The sequence below is a fragment of the Macaca nemestrina genome, chromosome 4, assembly GCF_043159975.1.
Source record: "Macaca nemestrina isolate mMacNem1 chromosome 4, mMacNem.hap1, whole genome shotgun sequence".
NCBI lineage: Eukaryota > Metazoa > Chordata > Mammalia > Primates > Cercopithecidae > Macaca > Macaca nemestrina.
The window spans coordinates 82,506,362-82,529,648 of record NC_092128.1 but is presented as its reverse complement, the minus strand read 5'-3'; the positions used below and the strand labels follow the sequence as shown (position 1 = coordinate 82,529,648).

The 23,287-nt window shown below is 33.0% G+C and overlaps 1 long non-coding RNA gene across 1 annotated transcript in view; it reads left to right on the top strand.

Moving 5' to 3' along the window:
- The window catches only part of LOC139362809 (uncharacterized), a 229,864-nt gene extending 207,028 nt beyond the window's left edge, over positions 1–22,836 (top strand). Inside the window, exon 3 of the long non-coding RNA XR_011622188.1 lies at positions 22,593–22,836. This is a non-coding gene — a long non-coding RNA (uncharacterized lncRNA). The remainder of the gene's footprint in view (positions 1–22,592) is intronic.
- Positions 22,837–23,287: the final 451 nt, after the last annotated feature.

Genomic DNA, 23,287 nt, shown 5'->3' with positions numbered 1-23,287 from the left:
AAATTAACACATTATTCCTTATCTGAGCATTATAAACAAAATATGGATATGCAGAGACATGGAACTATCTAATCTATTGCGTTTACTAAGGATGGGAAAGCACTGGAGGGAGCTGATTGAGTCCATGCTGAGTAATTATCAATGGAAATGAGTTTGGCCATTTTCTTTTGCACTGCGAATTTAAACAAAATTGTTGAGTAAATATTGATACTGTATTTGTGCATTCATTAAAGTACAAAAGCTTCTCATTTTAATTCATAGGACATGAATTAGAATAAAGAAAGGATTAGACAGAAATATCATACAGCATAAATGCATTCATGGGGTGGATAAATTTTCTGTAAGTAGAATCAGATTTGCAAAGGAATCTCCATATCCTCAAAGTTCCTTTTCAAAGGATTTGACCATTTTTGGATGAGAGAACCAATCCTTGACTGAACATGATTAGGGATAGCATAAGTTAGTAATTTCTTAATAAACAACTTATTTGATGGCATAATGTATACATTATAAATTGCCAATTGATTATTTGTCTTTTAGACATATAGCTGCAATAATGGTTCACCTTTGTTTTAACAGTGCTTGTGAATTCTCCTCTTGTTCTTAAAAATAACAATTGCTTTTTAAATCTAAAGCCATAGTATTAAAGTTGCTTTCAAAAATGTTGCTGTCCACAAGATTCACATTTTTTGGATTATAATATTGTGTAAGCATAAATGCATTCAGTTTAAAAGTTATTTATAATCAAATTCTTCTATAATCCTTTTAGAGGAAAACACAGGTACTACCTAAAATATGGTTACTCAAATAGCACTTTCTCAGAAAACACCTTGGACTACATAAAAAAGAATATCATATAAAATATATGTTTAGAATAATATATTCTAAGCCCAATGCTGTTCTCAAAACGAGGGCGCTGCAGAAGTAGCAGCCTCTTTCTCTGTGAATGTTCCCCAAAGGAGAAACACTTTAATATTTTTGCACTGAACAAGGTGACTTGAAGGTTGTTAAAATTATAAAAATATTTTGAGGGTTAAGGCATGGGTGTGAAACTTAGATAAAGTAGTGGAATGGCTAGTCCTTTGATTCTTGCCTTTCCACCATCCAGTGGCCTGGGCTCTGCTGCGGACATGCTTCCCATGCTAAGTTTTACCTCTGCTTGTGCTGCTTATCCAGTAGCATATCTAGCCTCGTTAAGAGCCAGGGTGAGGTATTTCCCTGTGAGAAAACATAGCAGACCTGAAACTTATTTCCGGCACCATTGCCCCTCGATGCAAATTTGGAGATCAAGAAATGGACCTGAGAATTACTCTACATGGTTTGGTCGACACTACCCTCTCTCAAATCTCTTCTTATCCTAATTTGAGTATACATTGGGACCGCATGCCTTGGGGAAGTATATTGATGCTCTTGATAGAGATAAAGAAGTACCTTATGGTTTAAGGACAAATGTGAGCAGCTACATGCTTAGTTGGGCAAATGGTAAAGGAGGCAAAGGGAAGATAGAGAATATTTGCTATACTCTAGAATCTTTCCATTTCCTAGCATTTTGTAAGATTTTTGATTAAGACAGAAAGCTTTTTTGTGTGTGTGAGTCTGTTCTTTCTCTTTATATTCTTCAAAATAAGCATTCTAGTCACATATTTGGACAAGCCAGTCCTTGGTCACAGATATTCATATACAGCCCAGATAGAAGAAGCATTATCATTTTTCTTTGTCTTTTACATTTTTAATGTGGATTATAAAATTCTAGTCCTAAATTGCAGTCACATAAATTGCCACTGTGTCTCAGTTTAATTTGGCTAGCATGTATTTGCTTGTCAGCTAATTTGCCAAGTACTGTGATAGACTCAAGTAGAAAAGTCTCATTTTCATGACTTTTGTAGTCCAAAATACCACAAATCCTAAGCAACCATAATGAAAGGAAATATATAGTAACCGTTTCCCCAACATATTGTGTACTAGGTGCCAAAAACACAAAGGTAGAAAAGATATATCCCAGCCCTTTGGGGCCACGGGAATGTACACTCAAAAACCAAAGATATTAGCCTAACTGCCTTGAGACCAAGGTATTCTTGTAAGCTAAGGATTTTAATAAAATCTTATAGATAGTTTTTTAAAAATTCTAAGATCACGTCCTATTTTTCTTCAGGTTAAATTTGTGTGCATGTGTGTAGTGATGGTGATAGAAGATGGTGGATGATTTTGCTGCTTTTATTTTATTCTTATCAAGAAAAATAAAAGTGGACAACCCCACGTCTGTTCTTTAAACAAAACAAAAAAAAATATATACATAATATAAAATACATGTACATATTTAAACAGGACCTTGAAAGAGGGATAGAACATGACCCTTGAGAGATGTCATAAAATGGGCAAAGCACATTCCTGATTAATTGATCGCATGAACAATGGTAAAGAATTGGAAAAGAACAGGGCATGATTAACAATAAATGAATCCGGCTGAAAATCTGGCAGGTTGACAAGAACTGTATCTCTAACAGATAGTAGATAATTTCTATAAGTTATTATTTGCTATATGCAAGGGTATGTGCCAAGACTTTCTATAGATATTAGATCATTTAATGCTCATCACACTATTATGTACTAATTATTATGGAAATTTTACAGTTGAAGAAGTTGAGGCTCAGAACTTAATTATAAGACCTTGCTCTCCACTTCAATTGCAATTGGCCAGAAAGGTGAGGGGCCAGATTTGGAAGGACCTGGCACTTTTTTCTTTAGATAGTATAAATGTATTGAAAGCCTGATAATCTGTTTGCTTTTATTCTTTGAAAGGAAATTAATGTTTAATTTATCTCCAACCTCACACACTATGATAAAGCCAAGTTACTTTAGTGCATCTACCATTTAATAATATGAATATTGTGATTAATAATAGCTTAATAATAGCATTTTTTGGTTTATTAAAGAATACCAGATAATGTCTTTTTGGGCAGCTCTTCTTTCTCCAACCTACTTGGAAATGCCAGAGAGGCTTCTCTTCTCTAGCTGCAGTATTTCCTACAAGACATCATTCAATTTGATGTTTTAAAATACAATATAACTGTATATTGCTCTCAAATTTATGTTTCTAGGCTTAACCTCTCACCTGAACTTCATTATATTCAACTGGCTAATTGATATGTTCACTTGAATATCTAAGAAGCACTCCATACCTTTGATAGTCTACATTTTTCAAATTAGATTACCTGTCAATCATCATTATTAAATAAGACACTCTGTTTCCACTCATTTTAAATGTTCTGTTTTAATATATTAATTTCCTCTATATACTCAGATCTGTTTCTAAGCCTTTCTTCTTTTCCTGTTTCTAAGTCACTATCCTATTTTAATTTTGCAGTAGATTCGCAGTTTCTGGTTTGGAAGACAGCCATTCTAAGATGATTAAGGGCACTGACTCTTGTCCTTATATAAGTCCCTCCATTTAAATTGCATGAAACATGTGAAGATAAAGAGATATTACTCCATGGTTATGTTACCTCATACAGTATACTTGACTTTAAGAAAGAGAGATTATTCCAGATGGGCATAGCCTTGTAACATGAGCTCATTAAAAATTGAGAGTTTTCTCTGCCTGTTGGCAAAAAAGAAAGATAAATTCAAGATGTAAGAGTATTTGGAAAATTATATAATCATATAGGATACTTCAGAAGAAGAGGGGATTTAATGGCAGTAGGAAGAACAGTTAGGAACTTATTTCCAAAGTCAAAGGCAAAGTAAAATGGAACAAAAACTATATTTCAAGAAGCACCATAAAGGTAAAATTGACCGAATTTAAAAAGTAATTGAAGTTGTAGGTAGGGGTGGATGAATTCAAGATGACTTTGAGCTTTTAAATATAGATGTTATGTCATTGTCAATTAATAAATACAGGCAAAAGCATGGGTCATAAGAAATAGGCAGAAGTCAGTTAATTTGGATATGACTCTATTGAGTTTACAATTCTGGAGAAAAATCTAGGTGAAAGCAATCTGACTGTTACAAATAAGAATCTTATAGTACGGTCAAGGATGAATCAGTCTTGGGTTGATTTTTACCCTTTCCTTTGCCATGGACTAGCTGTTTGATCTTGAAGAAACAGGTGAACTATCCTGAGCTTCAGTTTCCTCATGTACTGAGATAAGAGAGTCAATTGAATTCACCATTTTCTGACCCTCTACCATGTGGAACATACTGTTTTAGGAATTACAGAAAATAAAACTGAAGTGATCTGAAAGGTGTCAAAAAAGGACTATGATTAATTTTGCTACATAAAGACGAGTGGCTGAGTTTAAGAGACACCCAGATGGGCAGGATCAGAACTCGCGATCCCGTGAAATCGTCCTGTGAAATGGAGATTTACCTCCTAATGCAAAAATTCCAATACCTGTTTCTCCAGCTCTAAAAAGAATTTTAACTGGGTTTTATTTCTTACCATATAAAGTCTAAACTCCAAAGCATTGAGTACAAGACCTTTTATGATCCTTCCTGCCTTCTTTCTCAGATACTGCTTCTACTTTCCATCTAGAACTTGTACGTGTTATTTCTTTTGTCTAGAATACTTTTCCCTACCATGATGTTACTTACTTAATGAGTGACTATCAAAACTTCAAGAACTTCCCCAACCTCTATGGTATTATTCATCTGTGCTCACACATACTCTTTTTTTCTTTTTTTTTTTTTTGTCTTGAAGCATGACCTTCACTTGTTGGAGTTAAAATGTTATTATTGGTTCAGATTTCCTTTCCTCATTAGGTAGACATTCTTGAAGACAAGGTTCATTTCACACTTTAATATTTTCATTAAATATTCAGTTTGAGTGTGTCCATCTTGGCATTGACTTTACCAGCAGTTCTGAGCTCAAACCAGGTCTTCACCAAATAACTGCTAAATAACTATTGCTGCAGATAGATCCATGTCAATTTTCTGAAGTGCTATCCCTCTAAATTCTAAATACATTTCTAAATTGCAACAATCAGTGTCTATTTTAAGTATAGCAGAGAAAGAGCTTATCTAAAACAAAATTTCACATAGAGATCAACTCATTCTTTTGGAAGCTAAAGGAGATTTTAGTCTTTTTTCTAAAAGGCATTTTACTCTCATACCTATATAAATTTTTAGAAAAAATACATTCAATTAATTCTATAATCAAATGCTCACTTGTAAGCTTGCATCCCAATTTGTTTCAATCTCAATTTAGGACCTTCCTCTGCTAGCACATTTATAGAACTGGGACATCTGCTACTATTGGACACTCAGGCCCATGTAAGAGCCAGCTGCAGCATTCATTATTTATTTGAACAGCTTGTTGATTTGTAAGTCTTTAAAAATTCTCCTGCTAAGCACCAATGTGAGATTTTATTTTCTTTTGTATTTTCCTTTTTTGGACATACACAAGTTTCTATGAACAGGGTCTGAGTAATTAAGCTAACAGGAAGAAATCTCTGAAACAATGCCATCCACCCTATAGCTATACATATATTGGATAAAGTGAAAAGATAGTATTGTTTTGTGCTCTGCAAGATACTTATTAAAGTATCCACCTTAAAGATGAAAAACCCCTGAATATTTTTACTTCCACAATTACTCATTAGTATGTCAGTTAGTATAATTGATGCATATAGAATATGCATGACCAAGTGGCAAGCAAAATTTTGACAGGTAAATTTTGACAATTTGTTATTTTCTAATTGGTTCCCACAAATTTCATTACAAAAATGAAATTATTTTAAAATCCTAGATATTTTAAATGTTAAAATTTTAAGAATTAAATCCAAAAATAGTTGTGAAACTGAATATATTCTTTTCTTTCCTAAAATGGTCATGATGGAGTTTTTTGGTTGCCATTAATGAGGCACAAATGAAAAATAAATTGATGTTCAAAGTGGATTATATATATATTCCTCACAATTCTTCAGAATGTTCAACAAGGGCTGACAAAAAAGACATCTGAGAACTTTATCTCAAACTTCACACACACAATAAAAATGAAAAAGCACTAAAGAAATCTTTTAGAATAGTGTGTTGTCATATAAACTCCTTATTTCTAACGCAGTCACTTTTGTTAATTAGCTAAAGCTATATGCTGAAATAATCCCTTCAATGGTTGATTTGTGTGGGTGGCACACGGCATATTTCTGGTTATTTTACTATAATGAGTACCATGTATTTTAAACCATGAATTTCCAATTATATGTAAAGAATGATATTTATTAACATTAATACTGTTCAAACAATGCTACAATATTGTATAGTCAAATTAGGTATTCATTTTTATCTCATTATGAAAATAAAACATGATCATTATAAAATATTTAGAAAATAGAGCCTCTATCAAGGAGAACACAAAAAGAGTCACATTTTTCCCATATAGCATTTACATACTTTTTCCTAGCTTCATAAAGGTTTAATTGACAAATAACAATTATATATATTTATGGTGAAAAATGTGAAGTTTTCATATATGTATACATTGTTTAATAATTAAATCAAGATGATTAACATATCCATCACCTCACATACTTCTCTTTTTTAAGTGAAAACATTTAAGATCTATGCTCTTAGCAATTTTGAAGTATATGATGTATTATTATTGATTATAGTCACCATGCTGTACGATAGATCTCCAGAACGTACTCTTTCTGTCTGGGACTTTGTACCTTTGACCAATATCTCCTCATTCCTTGCTCTCCTTCCTTAGCAAGTGATTTTTGTATGTTGATTTCATAATCTGCACCTTTACTGTTATTCTAACAGGTTTTTGGTGAAATCTTAAATGATTTCTATACATAAGATTATGTCATCTGCAATTAGACACAATTTAACTTCTTTCTTTCCTATTTGGATGCCTTTTATTTCTTTCTCTTGCTTAATTGCTCTGGCTAAGAATTCTAATACTATGTTGAATAGGAGTGGTAAATGTGTGTATCCTTGCCTTGTTCCTGATCGTAGATGACAAACTTTCAACTTTTTACTATTGAGTATAATGTTAACTGTGGTACATATATGGCTTTTATTATGTTGAGGAACATTCCTTTTGTATCTAATATGTTGACAGTTTTTATGATGAAAGAATTTTGCATTTCATCAAATGCTTTTTCTGCATCAATTGAAATGATGATACAGTTTTTGTCCTTCATTCTGTAATGTGATGTATCACATTTTTTATATGCGTATGTCGGACCATTCTTGCATCCCATAAATAGATCCCACTTGATCATGATGATTGTTCCTTTAAATATGCTGTCAAATTCGGTTTGGTAGTATTTTGTTGAGAATTTTACATTTATGTTCATCAGGAATGTTGCCCTGACATTTTCTTTCCTTGTAGTGTCTTTATCTGGTGTTAGTATCAGTTTCATGCTGGACTCATAAAATGAATTTGGAAGTATTCTCTGATCTTTAATTTTTTTTGTTAAAGTTTGAGCATAAGTTGTATTCATTCTTCTTTAAAAATGGTAGAATTCACCTGTGAAGGTGTATGCTACCAGGCTTTAATCTGATAAGATATATTTTATTACTTATTAAATCCCCTTACTCATTATTGGTCTGCTCATATTTTCTGTTTCTTCATAATTCAGTTTTGGTAGGTTACATGTTCTAGGAATTTATCCATTCTTCTAGGCTATCCAATTTATTGGCATATAATTGTTCATGGTAATCTCTGATAATCCTTTGTATTCCTCTTTACAGTAGACACAATCATTTATAAAGTTTCCTCTTGCATTTCTGATTTTGTTTATTTGAATCTTGTTTTCTTTTTCTTAGTCCAGTTACAGGTTGATCAGTTTTGTTTATGTTTTCAAAAAAACAACTTTTAGTTTCATTGATCTGTTCTATTATTTTTTCCAGTCTGTATTTTATTTATTTTTACTCTCATCTCTGTTATTTTCTTTCCTCACTAACTGTGGGCTTAGTTTGGTTTTCTTCTAATTCCTTGGGGTGTAATTTTTTATTTGAGAGCTTTCTTCTTTTTGAATGTAGTCATTTATTGCTATAAACTACCCTCTTAGAACTGCTTTTGCTGTACCCTGTAAGTTTTGGTTTGTTGTGTTTTCATATTCATTTATCTCTACATAGTTTTTTAAATTTCCTTTTTGATTTCTTCTTGACCCATTGGTTGTTCAGGATTGTGTTGTTTAGTTTCCATTTACTTGTGAATTGTCCAAAATACCTTCTGTTATTTATTTCTAGTTTTATACTATAGTGTTCAGAAAAAATACATGGTATGATTTCAGTCTTCTTAATGTGTTAAGATTCATTTTGTGGCTTAACATATGATCTATCCTGGAAAATGTTTTTTATGCACCTGAGAAAAATCTTTATTATGCTGCTGTTGGATGCAAGGCATTTTATGTTTGGTCTGTTAGGTCCATTTGATCTAAAGTATAGCTCAAGTCTGCTGTTTCCTCATTGACTTTCTGTTTGTATTACCTGTGTGTTATTCAAAGTAGGATTTTGAAGTCTCCTACTACTATGGTACTATTCTCTATCTCTCTCTTCAGATTTATTAATATTTGCTTTATATATTTAGGTGCTCCAATGTTGAGTGCATATCTATTTATAATTATTATTTCTTCTAAATGAATTGACCCCTTTGTCAGTATGTAATAACCTTGTTTGTTTTTTTTTTTAGTTTTTTCACTATTTCTATTACCTCTATTAGTGACAGCTAACAGAAATATAGCTCTCTCTACTTTCATTTGATTTCCATTTGCATGGAATGTCTTTTGCCACTCCCTCACTCTCAGTCCATAGTTGTCCTTACAGATGAACTGAGACTTTTGTAGACAGCATACATTTGAGTCTTGTTTTTTATTTTAATTCTTTCAGCCACTCTGTGTTTTTGATTGGAGATTTTAATTCATTTACATTCAATGTAATTATTATTAAGTGAGGATTTATTCCTGCCATTTTGTTAATTTTTCTTGGTTGTTTTGTAGAACTTTTCTTTTTCTCTGTTGTCTTTCTTTGTGGTTTAATGAGTTTCTATAATGGTATTTTCTTCGTCTTTTTTGTATCTGCTATAAGGTTTTGCTTTGTGATTATTATAAGGCTTACACTAAACATCTTATAGTTACAATAGGCTGTTTTAGGCTGATAAAAACTTAACTTGGATTGTATAAAAAACACTACACTTTTACTTCCCCCACCGTATTTGATGTTTCTGATGTCACAACATATCTTTTTAAATTGAGTCTTAAATTATAAAAGCTATTTTTAATAATTGTTATTTTAAATAATTATAACATTATTTTTAATAATTTTTAAATTTTAATATTTTTAATAATTTTTAATTTTAAAATATTTTTAATAATTTTTAATAATTTTAAACCTTTATACTTGAAACATTACTAATTTATATACCACCATTACAGTATTATGGTAGTCTTAATTTGACTATGTACTTCCATTTTTTAGTGAGTATTATATTTTCATATGTTTTTATGTTACTAATTAGCATCTTTTTGTTTCAACTTGAAGAATTTCCTTTGGCATTTCTTATAAGGCAGGTCTAGTGGTGATAAACTCCCTTGGCTTTTCTGTCTGGTAAAGTCTTTTCTTCCTTTTTAAATGGCAATTATAGCTGGTAAACTATGCTTATGTGACAGTTTTTTGTTTGTTTTTTGGTTTTCTTACAGAACTTTGGCTATAACATCACACTCTCTCTCTGGCCTGCAAAATTTTTGCTAAGAACTCCACACATAGCCTTATCACGTCCTCTTGTGTGGAGAATATTTTTTCTCTTGCTGCTTTCAAGATTCTCTCTTCATCTTTGGTTTTTAACAGTTTGATTTCATGTCTTGAAAAAGTTAGACTGTTTAGGTTGAATCTGATTGGAGACCTGTGAACTTCTTATACCTAAATATTTATATCTTTTTACAGATTTGGGAAGTTTTAAACAATTATTTCCTTAAATAAACTTTCTGTCCTGTTCTCGCACTCTTTTCCTTCTTGAATCCTATAATACAAATGTTAGCTGTCTTGATGTTGTCCCATAAATTTTGTAGGATTTCTTAATTTGTTTCTAGTCTCTTTTCTTTTTTTTCCCCCCTCTGAGTAAATATTTTCCAATTACCTGTCTTCGAGTTTATAGGTTCTTTCTTCTGCTTGATCAATTCTGCTGCTGACAATTTCTATTTCCGTTTTTCATTGTATTCATTAGATTCTTCATCTACAGAATTTCTGTGTGGTTCCTTTGTATGATTTCAGTTTCTCAGTTAAATTTTGTTCATGTATTATTTTCCTGATTTTGTTGAGTTGTCTCTCTGTGTGTCCTTATGATTTGCTGAGCTTTCTTTAAACAATTATTTTGAATTACTTCTCAGAAAATGTGTAGATCTCCATTTTTGTGTATGTGTCAGTTACTGGAAAGTTACTATTGTTTTGGTGGCGTTATATTTCTTTGGTTTTTCAAGGTTTTTTGTTGCCTTGCATTGATGTCTACAAACATGATGGAGTAATAATCTCTTCTGTACTTTAAGATTTGTTTTCAGTGGGAAAAGACACTCCCCTAACATCAGGTGAGAGGGCTCCAACTGTGTGGAATGTGGTAGTTCTGGCTTGAGGTGAGGGTGCAGCAGTGTAGTCTCTGTTTAGCTCCATCAGCTGACGTTGGTGTTGGCAAAGATTGCAGAGATCCTCTGAGGAGGCCAAGGCTGTGGATATCCTTAGTGGTGGCAAGGGCTGTTGGGTTGTTCAGTGACAAATGCTGCTCAGTCCTCTTAATATATTTTTCTCCAACCAGTGAAGCCATGACCAAGGGCATCCCTCTTGGCTGCTGGCCCAGCTTCCAGGTGTGCTTGTGGTGAGGTGGGTACATACAATGTGGCTGTTGCTCTAGGGTCAGTGGTTTGCACAGGGTCAAGAGGGTTGAGTGATCTGGTCCCTGGAGCAGCATAACATTTACTCCATCTGGTGAGGAGGGCAGTAGCATCTCCCTCTCCTAGGGTCAATGGTGAGGTTGGTGGTCTCAGTACTGAAAGATCCTAGTATCCTTTGCTGAGAAGGCTACTGTGCACATCAGTTGTATTCATCACATAACTGATACTGTTATCTCTTGCACTTCCTCCTTCCTAACCATTTCCACATCTCAAGTATGCTGGTCTCCCCAGCAATCCTTTCTGTGTGAATATTTTCCTTTTTTTTTTCTTCTCCTTATTGTGTTGCTGCAAGTCCTTAAATGAATCCTTGAACCCTTCTATGACTATTATCATTCATTAATAAATGTCTTTTTATTGTTGGGGGTGCAGGGAGAAGAAGGTTTCTATCTCCTACTCTGTCACCTTGCTGATGTCACTCTGTAGTATATATATCTTTAATAATGTGATCATGTAGTACATATGCTATTGAAAATTTCTTTTCAGTTAACATATATTAAACACTTTCCCATGTAACTTGTAACCTCCTGTGATATATTATTTTTTATGCATGTATGCTATTTAATCATAAAGATGAACTATAGTTTATGTAATGAGATCTCTATATTTGATCATTTGTTCATAGATATTTGCTACAATAAATAAGTCAAAAGAAAACATAAATTTTTTTTTAACATTTCATGATAAAATCATTATATATTGTTATAAAGGACAAAGGGAACACCCTTTCTAAGGTACTAATACTTACAGTTAATTTGCTTATCCAAAATTTCCCACCAGTTGTCTACCTATTGATTGCTATAAATTACTGTATACTTTTATGATTCCTTTAGCAAATATATGTTAACTGTAGAAAAAGTCTTAAATTTCTTCAATAGAAATATTACCCAAATATAACAAAAAAAAAAAAATCAGAACTTTCCCAATCTCACTACTTGACTGTACATATAATAAAGTTGTTAATAATTAATGTCAAATGAGAATTATAAGATTGTATTATTTCTTCCCAACCTCACTTGGAGATTTTCTGTTTGCTTTTTACCCAATCTTTTTTTAAATTATAAATTGAATATATTTTTTCCATTTAATTTTTTCCTTTACAAACTTTGAAATTACACATCTTATTTTTGTCCTTTTAAAGGTTATTATAGAAAAATGTATTTTTAACCTGAATCTAAATTAAATCCACATATTTACTGTTTTTCCCAAAAAGGCAAATATCATGGAGTATGATAACAATTATCCCTCTCTTGATACAAATGTCCTTCCCAGTATTTTATTGCCATTGTTTAATGTAACAAAAATTGACTATTTATGCACACATTTACCAATTTCTCAGCTTACTATTCTTCTTGTATCCCCAACATTTGTTTTAGTTATTTCTAAAATTTCCATTTCATATATGTATATATTGTGAATCTTCCAGATACAGTTTTTGTTTCCTTTATTCTGCAAGTGTTGTAGTTTTTTTTGCGTAATTTCCTTTTTTTTTTTTTTTTTTTGCTTTTTCATCATCCATGAGGTAAGAACTGTGGAGTTTCTGTTTCTCAGAAAGGATGGTTAATTATTAATAATTGTCAGCATCCCCTACTTTTGTGAAGGTCAAATCTCAGCTATACAGAAGGGACCAAATTAATTTGCACAGCTCTCAATCATGTTCTGGATTGAAATAAAATTTTCTGATGTACATATCTTTTAAACTAAAATCATATTTTTTATCCTTCACTCACCAGCCCCAAGCCGTGCATTTTTGCAAGTTATAAAATGTCAGTTAATATATGCAAAGTGAAAATTTCTAGAGTTCTAGAATTATTTACATATCTGGTTCAACCTATTTCAGGCAAATAAATGATATTCTTCCATGTTTTATTTTTCTGTATATTTTGAACAATATAAAACAATTCAAAAATTTATGTGTGAAATGCCTTTTTCTATATTTTCTTGCATTTCTTTTTATATTTCATTGAACATTTTCATGATGATGTGGTGATATGTAGCAATGGAGAGCATAGCTAATTACTTCATCATCTTTCTTGGAAGTCCTCAAACTAAGATTTTGTTAATAACTTCTGAGGTATCATATTTAGTAGTGGAGCTACTAAGGTAAATAGCATTCTTAATTTATTTTCTCTCTTCTCTTTTCTCTCTTCTAATCTTACAGGCTTTTGGATATGTTATTCTTCAAAGTTATATTGTTTTTATTTCTCGACATATCATTGCTCATGTATGGAGTCTATCAATTTTCATAGTTTCAACAGCTACTTCTTTTTTTTTTTTTTTTTTTTTTTTTTTGAGACGGAATCTCTCTCTGTCTCCCAGGCTGGAGTGCAGTGGCACCATCTCGGCTCACTGCAAGCTCCGCCTCCCGGGTTCACGCCATTCTCCTGCCTCAGCCTCCTGAGTAGCTGGGACTACAGGTGCCCACCACCGCGCCCGGCTAATTTTTTGTATTTTTAGTAGAGACGGGGTTTCACCGTGCTCTCGATCTCCTGACCTTGTGATCCGCCTGCCTCGGCCTCCCAAAGTCAACAGCTACTTCTTTCTCAGAATTCCCAGTTCTGTAATCCAGCCATAATATATACTGTGAGCTTCAATTCGACCCCTCCAGAGTCTTGTCAAATATCTCCATCAACTTACTTATTTTGCTATTTCTCAACTTTAAGATACCCAAACTCGAATTCTCTTATTTTTGCTCTACTTTAATGATTTTCATTTTGTACCATTTCCAATATGTTTATGGTGACTCTGTTTTTCTCTACTCACAGGGTCAAAATATCAGAATTTCTTTGGTATTAAACTTTTGCTTGTACTCCAAAGTTTTATTAATTCTGTATCTTCAATGTCTTTTTGTTTTTAGTACTCACTTTTCTTTCCTGGTGCCATCATTGCTGTGTAGTCCATCATTATATTTCAGTTACTAAGAAACAAAAGCCTTCGTACTGGCTCCCATATTACTGACCTCTTAAAGTCACTTTCAGGCATACTGTAGCCCATTCTCTTTGTCATGTATACTCTACTTTTCCACCTTCAAGTTATTATTTACACTTCTTAAGCATACTGGCCCACAACAGCTAGAAGTATGGTGCAACTTGTAACACATACAAAAAAAAAATTTGTAGAAATCATTACTACACATGTTGATTAATATTGAATAAGTTCTGTGGGTACATAGTTTTCAGCAAAACAGTCAAAGTGTGAGTAGACCTACATCATCCTGAAGGATAGAGGCTATCATTTTTACTTTTGTTTCTTTCAAAAATCTAACTGAAATATCTTTCCAAGCCTGAGGTCCTTCCTAGCTTTTCCCCCCTCTTAGAATGGTCTTGAGGTGGAGCACTGATAAAGAAGACCAGTAACCAATTAGATATACGTTTTAGGCCTAAAAGAACTGCAGCTTCTTATGTAAGAGCAAGGGATTATCTCAGACCCTGAAATTATCTAGGTAAATAAATATTATTTGATAATGATTGTTTTGGTTGCTTTGTGTTGCATGAAGTATGACTTTAGTTTATGATGCAAAGACTGCTGGCAATCTGACGTGAGACTTGCTATCAAATTGCACTGGTGTCTCTCTCGTCTAAAATGACCTTGCAGTAGTTGATGGGGCTTTTTCCCCCTCTAGAGCTGGAAGCACATCAGTGTCCACTTGAATGGCAAATTGTGATAAAGTAGCAGGAGCAAAATTGCATAGCATAATCACTGCAATTTTTTATTGAATTGAGCCCTTTGCTCTTTCTCTTGACAGAACAGTTTATTGAATGTGCTTGTGGAAAACAAAGGCCGTAAAGAAAAATACCCTTTTTTTATATACTGAGAATAGAAGAGAGAAAATGTGTCTACTTCAAGACTGCATTTCTTAAATGGAAGAACATTTTCAGGTGCAAGCGGACTCTTTAGAAATATCATAAAACTGTGTCGCTCAAGGGCAATTCAGTGACTGATGAGGTTTCTATCTGGCAGCCTAGTCAGCTTGAACAATGGAAGTTTCTTATGTCCTTTATTCCAGGGAAATGGAGAAATTCTACTAGCTAATAAAATATTTTCATTAAAAGGTAGAAAAATGATCTTAACCGATGGCTAATGTCATATTTTATACATTCAATAATAAAGGATCTGTCAGCAGCAAGTTAAAGTTGTATAAAGTACATGAATGAATAGAAAAATAATTATTCAGAGTTTGAGGTAGAGCTTGACATTGGATATTTGTGTGTTTGAATAGTAACTTCAGTCTTGATGCCATTTGACAACTTTAGAATGATCCTTACTAGCTTTTCTTAGCACTTTCAAGCTTAGTAAATTTTATCAACAAAATCCTGAACCATTTTTCTTATAGAGTCTTCATTTTAAAATGGGAACAATATTGTTTATCACAAAATAGTTTGGTGAAATTTCTTGGTACTATAAATGCTTCCATTTCCAGACACTGGATTTTATTATTGTCATTTGTTTTTTATGTGTACTCATTCCAAAAGATTATTTATTCTAATATAATTGACATTTTAATTGATACTATAATCTCAGATCATTCCATTTAAGAAATCTGTATTTCTGTCACATATTTTAAATATTCCTGAATAAAGTACAAAATAGAAGTGAATATCAAAGGTCTTAAGACTTTTACCCTTTCATGAAATTTTATTTTTTCCTAGTATAATTTTTCTTAAGAAAAAGTAGAAACATAAATTTTGAATTATTTTTGTGTTTTGAAAGTTTTATATTGTCCTTTAACACTAAATACTTTGATCATATATTAACTGTTTTCCTAAAAGTTACCTAACACAAATATTATTTCATAAACCAGCCTATTCCAGAACATCTTCCAAGGCAAGAGCAGAAACTATATTATACTTCAAGCTTGGCAGTCTTAGTAAATATTTCTTTTTAAAAAATCCCATATTTTGGCAGAATAGGTAGAAAAGGATAGCAGAGATGTACTCTTGCTCATTCTCTGGGAATCCCCTATTGTCCATTTGAACTACTCTTACTACTGATAAATGTAAATTGATAGATTTACAGCAACAGGGGCTACCAAGAAACTAACATTTAGCCACTTTTGAGTACCTAGTAGATATCTTCCATATTCCTCTTTTATTGGCATTATATGTTTGCCAACAGAATAAAACAGTTTATCAGTGAATATTCTGTAAAATTAAGAATTTAAAAGGGAAGGATATTAAAAATGGCAGAAGATATTGTGAGTTTCAGTCATATATTCCCCCAACCCCCTATCTCCAGGCTTTTCTGCCTTTATATGTTCATAAGTTTCTCACAATTTCATCTTTAAGTCTTCAGGGCTAAGATCTTACTTGGGTCTAGGAATGTTTAAGTGAATTAAACATTCTAGATTATTTCTCTTAGTGTTCTCTGTCTTTAATTCATTTAAGTGAGTAATGTATGTGGAAAGGAATTAATTGGTATTCAAAAAACGGTTTGTCATATGATAATACATAATTGATTACTCAGCTGTTGGTGGGGCTCACATCACATGAGGAAAGGTTGAAGTACTAAGGTATATTTTATCTGTGTTGCTAAACTATCAATTTTATTAGGTGCTAGATTTTACTTGTTTTCTATACCCAAATTTTATTAAGAAATACACACACACACATACACAAAATGCAAAGCACTTTTTCAGGTGAGGGATACAAACAACCAAAATTTTTAAATAGACAAACAACAAAAAGAGAATACAATTAATTTTTTAATTTTTTCATTTTAATTAGTATTTTTCTATGTAACAGTCATCTTTTACCTGATTTTTGTACCATCCGGTGTATTAAAACTCCCTACTGGCTTACAAGTCCTAATTTGAAAAATAAGTACTAATAGAAAATTTTCACATAATATCTCATATATTTTCCTGTAAATCAATATAAATAAATCAGAAAACCATGATTTATTGTCTATCCTGGCCCTTTGTATCAATCCTGCCCAGATTGCGTGGGATTCTTACTCTTCTGGTAGCTTGTTCCTTGGCTTCTGTCCCTAGCCTAGCTTCCTTCCATCACTGAGGCTTATTTCCTTCCAGCTAGCTCAGTTGCATTCCCAGTCAGGAAGGATACAGTTGTTGCAAAGGCCTCTGCTGCTACTGTTCTGGCACTGATGGTCTCCTGCTGTTTTAGCATAAATGTTGCATTTACACACTGGGAATCCTTTATTTGGCATTTGAGAGAACTGTTATCATGGACATGATGAATTCATGAGCCAGAGTGTGTTTTTGCACTCACTTCTATTTTTCATTTATGTGGTATCTATCGTTACGGTGCCTCAAATAAGCATGATTTATCTTCACTGTGTTACTTATAGAGCATGATTTATCTTTACTGTGTTACTTATAGAGTACCATGTACTTTCAGGTATGCATTGCAGCAAATTTTGTGTTCCTATGCGGTTATGATTTTTTCCACTTTATATTTGTCCTTTTTTTCTTTTAACTATTTGTTCATGGTCAGATTCTTTTTTAGAAGACACGTGCAATTGAAAAGCTCAGCCTTTGGGGAAGACACATCTGAGTTTAAAACTGAGCTCATTCCTTATTCTGTGACTGCAAAAGTTATTTCATACCTATAGTCTTGGTTTCATCTTTTATAAATGAAAATAATAGTATGTTTTTAGTAAAGTTATTACAATAATTAAGTTAGATAATACATCTAATATATGCAGTACAGGAAAGATGTTAAACAAATCTTAGCACCACTTTTATGCCAGGATCTCATTTAATTTTCCAAATTAATTAGTGATAAGGAAGAAAACATGCTTATCAAAGTTGGTCCTTGGTAGTCAATATTCCACAGAGATAAAATTAGTAGTAGATAAATTCTACAGAGGTCAGTCATTCTAAACTGATTTTCTGAAATTCCACAGCAAAAGCTAAGTACCCAATTTTCTTGCAAAATTCATTTGAAGCTATAAAAATTAGGAATTTGCCTGAAGTGGGATTGAATTTAACCAAGGCAAGGCTGATATTAAAGAGGCTCACAGCGAGCAGTTTTCTTCACAGCATGTTTTAAAGGTGGCCAAGAAATCTCACTTACTACCAAAAAAATTCCTCCCAATAAATATGCCTCATTCTTATTCACTTCCTTAAAACTTGGTAACATCTGACCTTGTTTTTGAAGGATTAAATATTGCTTGAAAGGATATTATTAGGATGTTATTAGTAACTCATAGCATGATATAAATTATTGCATTAGACTTTTCTCCTGTAAAAGGGAATTTCAGCAATAGGAGTTTTGATTAAAGATTGGGGCACACATGAAAAACATAATACATTTTGGTAATTTTACAGATTTGTCTGGTCTAAGAAACATTCATATCGATAAGGTTCAGGCTTATGATTTTTCCCACTAAGAAAACACACTAAAGTTTAACAAAAATATTGATTCATCCTGAAGCAATTCTGAAGAGAGTAGTGGTTCATTGTTGTGTGTTTAAGCCATAATCCTATAGAATCTTAATGATTTTCAAGGCCCAGCTGTGTGTAGATTAAAAAAAAAAAATGCCCCCCAAAACATTCTTTATTTTGTACTTCATTTTGTAGCCAAAAGATAATGCTATAAGTACAGTGACAATCTGTTAAACAACCAATTCCATTATACTTATGTCAGAAAATGAGGCTTATCCCTTTGTTTATCCTGAGGCAAGGAATAGAGGAAGGCTTTCTGAATCATGGAGAAAGAGCTTTCCTCTAATCTTGGGGCCAGGGTGCAGACTTTGAGAATTAGGTCTATTCAGTCATTATGAGTAGTTTTCAAGTCACCGTGGCATTTTCAGATATAGCCTGCGTGAGTGTAAGCCTAATATGTTTGAATAGACTGGAATTATGTAGAAAAAGGTAATTGGAGCTCTTGATTACACATATTTGATGCATTTGAAAACTTCTTGGCTTCTTTTTAGGAAGCACCTTTGCTGCAGATTTGACAAGGCTTCTAGGTTACTAATTCACCAGACATTTTAGCCATTCTTGCCTAGTTCAATAAATATTACGTGGGACTTGATGGGTATAAGTGAGGATTTTGATACAAACACTGTGGAAGTAACTGTAGAAAAGAATGAGACTTCTTGACTGGAAGAGTAGGTTTCTGGCTGTATCTTGTAACTAGGACAAATTGCTTTTGTATTGAAGCATCCATATGGGTTTACACAAGTAGAATAATCAAAAAGAGGAAGACAACTTATGGAAGGTATATTAGTCAGGGTAATAGAATCAATATTTATATATCTATATATTTACATACCTATATCTGTATCTGACGAGATGTATTCTAAGGAATGGTCTTATATAATTATGGACTCTGACGTATCCCAAGATCTGTAGTTGGAAAACTGGAGACCCGGGAAACCAATGGTGTAGTTCCAGTTTGCATGCCTGCAGGCTGAAGATCCAGGAAGAGCCAATGTTTGAATTCAAATATGAAGGCAGGAAAGAAAAGATGTCCCAGCTTTAAATAATCAGACATGAGGAGTTCACTCTTACTCTTGGGAGAGCCAGCCATTTTGTTCTATTCTGGCCTTCAACTGATTGGATAGGGCCCACATCTATTAGGGAGGGCAATCTACTGTACTGAATCCATCCGTTCAATGGTACTCTCATCCAGAATCACCCTCACAGACATACTAAGACTGTTTGACCAACTGTTTGGACATCCCATAATCCAAAGTGGCACATAAACTGTGTCATTACAAACGTTTAGCCAGGCTAACTTCAAATTCATGATTTTTTCTTTTTTTACCCATTGGTTTACTAAGCTTGCAGTACACACAACTAGCCCCAAATCTAATGAATAATGAAGGCTGCAAGGAGAGAGGAGTTGAGGACTTGTTTGCCTGCAGTAGAAGCAGTTGAGTTACAGTAAGAAGAGTAAGAATAGTTGAAAATGCCTCCCAAAACATGCAAATGGTAAAGATGTAGCAAGCATTGGTGGGGCAATATGAAACTCATGGGGGCTTTAGAAATTGGAGAAATCTGTCCCGTCTTATAGGCTCTTACTTGAAAACTTCACTGGATACTCAGAAAAATTGGAAAGAACTCTAAGAAATATTGATTGTGATCTAACCTTAAGGAAAAGCAATAGCTGTGCAGTTAGATGCAAGAATCTCCTGGAACCTTCTCCTCTTCAGAATGAAAGTTTTAATCTATGGTTTAAGAACAAGTGCTGCTGCCATTAGAACATCAGTTGCCACTCAGAGAAGGAAGTAGAAGAAAAAAAATTAACTTTTGGAGAGGAAGGACTACCTAGTGAACCCAAAACTAGGGTGAGGAGCAAGATAACTTGTAAAAGATATACCCCAGAGACATGCTGCATATCTAAGATAAGGCTTAATCAGAAGAACAGGGACTAACATCTCCCCCTTCGCCCAGTGCACACCACTCCCTGCTGCCAACCTAACACATTCAGAATACTGCTAGAGGACAACAGAACTAGAGCCATCATATAGACCCTCTCAAAGCACAGGGCAAAGAGAAGACCAAAATTCAAAATTACCAGTGTTTGCTCTGGCAACCATTCCCACTCTAGGCACAAATTATCTCTATAGGAGATTGGAGTTACAAAGAAAGCTTATTAAACCTTTTTAAATTTAGACAAAAATTATGTCAAAAAAGTAAAGTACTTATAAATTAACAAAATACATGCAGAATGTATATGCCAAAATCTACAAATCATTGATTATAAAAATCAAAAATCTACATAAACAATAATACATGGAGTGTCCATGGATGGGAAGATGCAATGATTTTTAAGTAAAAATAAAGTCTTTGAAAATAGTTTCAATGCAATCCAAATCAAAATCCCAGCAGACTTTTTTCTTCTTCTTTTTCTGTTTTGAGACAGAGTCCAGCTCTATTGCCTAGGCTGGAGTGCAGTGACCCAAACAGACCCGATTTCCAGGGTTCAAGTGATCCTCCTGCCTTAAGCCTTAATTTTTTTTCTTATAGATGTCAATAAGTTTATTCTAACGTTTATGTGCAAAAATGAAAATCACAAAATTAGTTTTGAAGAAAAACAAAGTTTGACTATTCTCTACCCAATATCAAAATTTAATATAAAGCTATAGTAATCAAGGCAATCCAGTGTAAGTAATGATTACATACACATTAATTGAACAAAATAGAGAGCTCAGAAATAAACCCACATAAATACAGTTAACTGATTTTGACAGAAGTGCAGAGGTAATTCAATGGATAAAAGCCTGTTTTCAACAAATGATGTTAGAAAAATTGAACATTTATATACACAATAAGCAAGAATTCATGACTTTTACTGAAAGTTAATATATAATTAAGAAAAAATAAATAATAGAGTTTAATGTACAATGCAAAAATTATAAAACTCTGAGAAAAAATCATGGGAGAAAATCTATACAACTAATTTGTTAGGCAAAAGGTTTTTAGATACGAAAGCATAATCCATCAAATAAAACATTGGTAAATTGTACTTAATCAAACTTTAAACCTTTTGCTCTGTGAAAGACACTGTCAGAAGATTAAAACATATGCCATAGACTGTAAGAAAATATTTGCAGATCACATTTCTGACAAAAAAAAAATTGTGTCCAGACATATGAAGAACTTCCTAAACTCAACAATAAGAAAACAACCAACCAAACAAAAAGAAGTAAAAGAGAATATTTCAGAAAGGTGAAGTAGTCATAAATGTCCCTATTCTTCTTATGAAGTATAATTAAAAACTCTGGACGTTATATATAACACAAATATAAAATAACTCTAAATGGAGGAGAGAACACAGACACACTAGGGTACCTCTGATCCAAGAAATCATGTGGTGCTGAATTTCTTGGGTTTTCACTTTGCCTTATATATTCGAAAATAGGACCAGAAGTTCCTATGAACAAAAGAAGAAAAGCCCTCTCTACCCAAAGGATCAGAAAAGAGACAGCCTCACCAAATGGAGAACTTTTAAACGACTTCTCTATACAAGCCAAATGCCCCAGAAAATTAACTGTGGTCCCCTCCCTGACCCATGCCAGCAAAAAGTTGAGTCGAGTTCATAGATTACACTCTCATCAAGTTGTAACAAGGTGCCTCCAATTCCCTGACTGCCTTGGTGTCACAAAATGTTAAATAGGAAGTTGGGACTTTCATCTTTACCATTCAGTAACTAAGACCCCATAGTGTCACTGGGGACCACTTAAAAAGTTTAGACTTTCATCTTCCTCAGGAAGTAATAAGGTTCCTCTTTCTAGCTCCGCCATGGTATTGTCAGGGAATTGGGAAGAGGCAAACCGAATCACACAATTAGAACATTACATTAATAATTGCCACAGGCAACATCTGATGCATGCTAAAACTAGTGGATATAAATTTAAATAGGTACAAAATAGGCACATAGTTTCTAAGTGTCCTTCCCTCCCCCAAAATTATTTAACAAGTAAATAGGAAAAAATAATAACTATAGAGTGGACAATTAGGCATGTAACACTTCAAGCAAATGTCAACCTCATATATCTCCTGATGTGATAAACTGAAAAGATATCACCGTTGCATGATCCTTTTTAATAATGCATGGCCTGAGTCTATTCGTGAGAAAACATCAGACACTCTAAGTTGAAAAACATTCTAAAAAGTAACTGCTTTAAAAAAGTGCTATGGTCATTAAAAAGTCTATGACAAACTGAGTTAATTTTGTATCTGGTACAATTAGAGGAAGATTCAGTATTTATGTTTTTTTTTTTTTTTTTTCCTTATAGGTTAACCAATTGTTCCAGTGCATTGAAGGGCTAGCATTTCATCATCGAATTGCTTTGTACCTATGTTGAAAATAAAATGGTGATGTGTATGTGGCTGTATTTCTGGACTCTACTTAATTCCATTAAACTCTTTATTTTTGGCCAATACGAGACAATGTACACTACTGTAAATATATAGTTATTCTTGAAATGGAAAGAATAAGATCTCTTAGTCTTTTCCTTTTGTAAGAATTGGTTTATCTCTTTTATATTCTTTATATTTTCATACGTATTTTAGAATTCTCTGCTCTATTTCTTTTTTAGAAAAGCCTATTGCATTTTTTTTTGTTGAATCTACAGATCAATTTAGAGAAAATTTGTAATATAACCTCCATCTAATAAAATTGAAGAGAAAATTAAATGCAAAGCAAATTGGCATGCTACCTTCCCATAGCGCTGCCATTTCACAATTGAAAAAAAAAATCGTTAAGTTTCATCATGGCAGTGAGAAAAGGTTTGTAAAAAGGAGGAAAGAATGAGTAAAATTAGTTCATTGTAGGATTTAGGCCCAAAAGGAATTAGGAAACAATAAAGATATGCTGCTCGGAACCTGGCCATAAACTACATTTTTGCCTTTTGTCCCAAAGACTTCTGTTTTTAAACCTTTTGGCACATACTGGCTAATTCAAGAATCTGTAATAAAGTTTTTCTTTCTT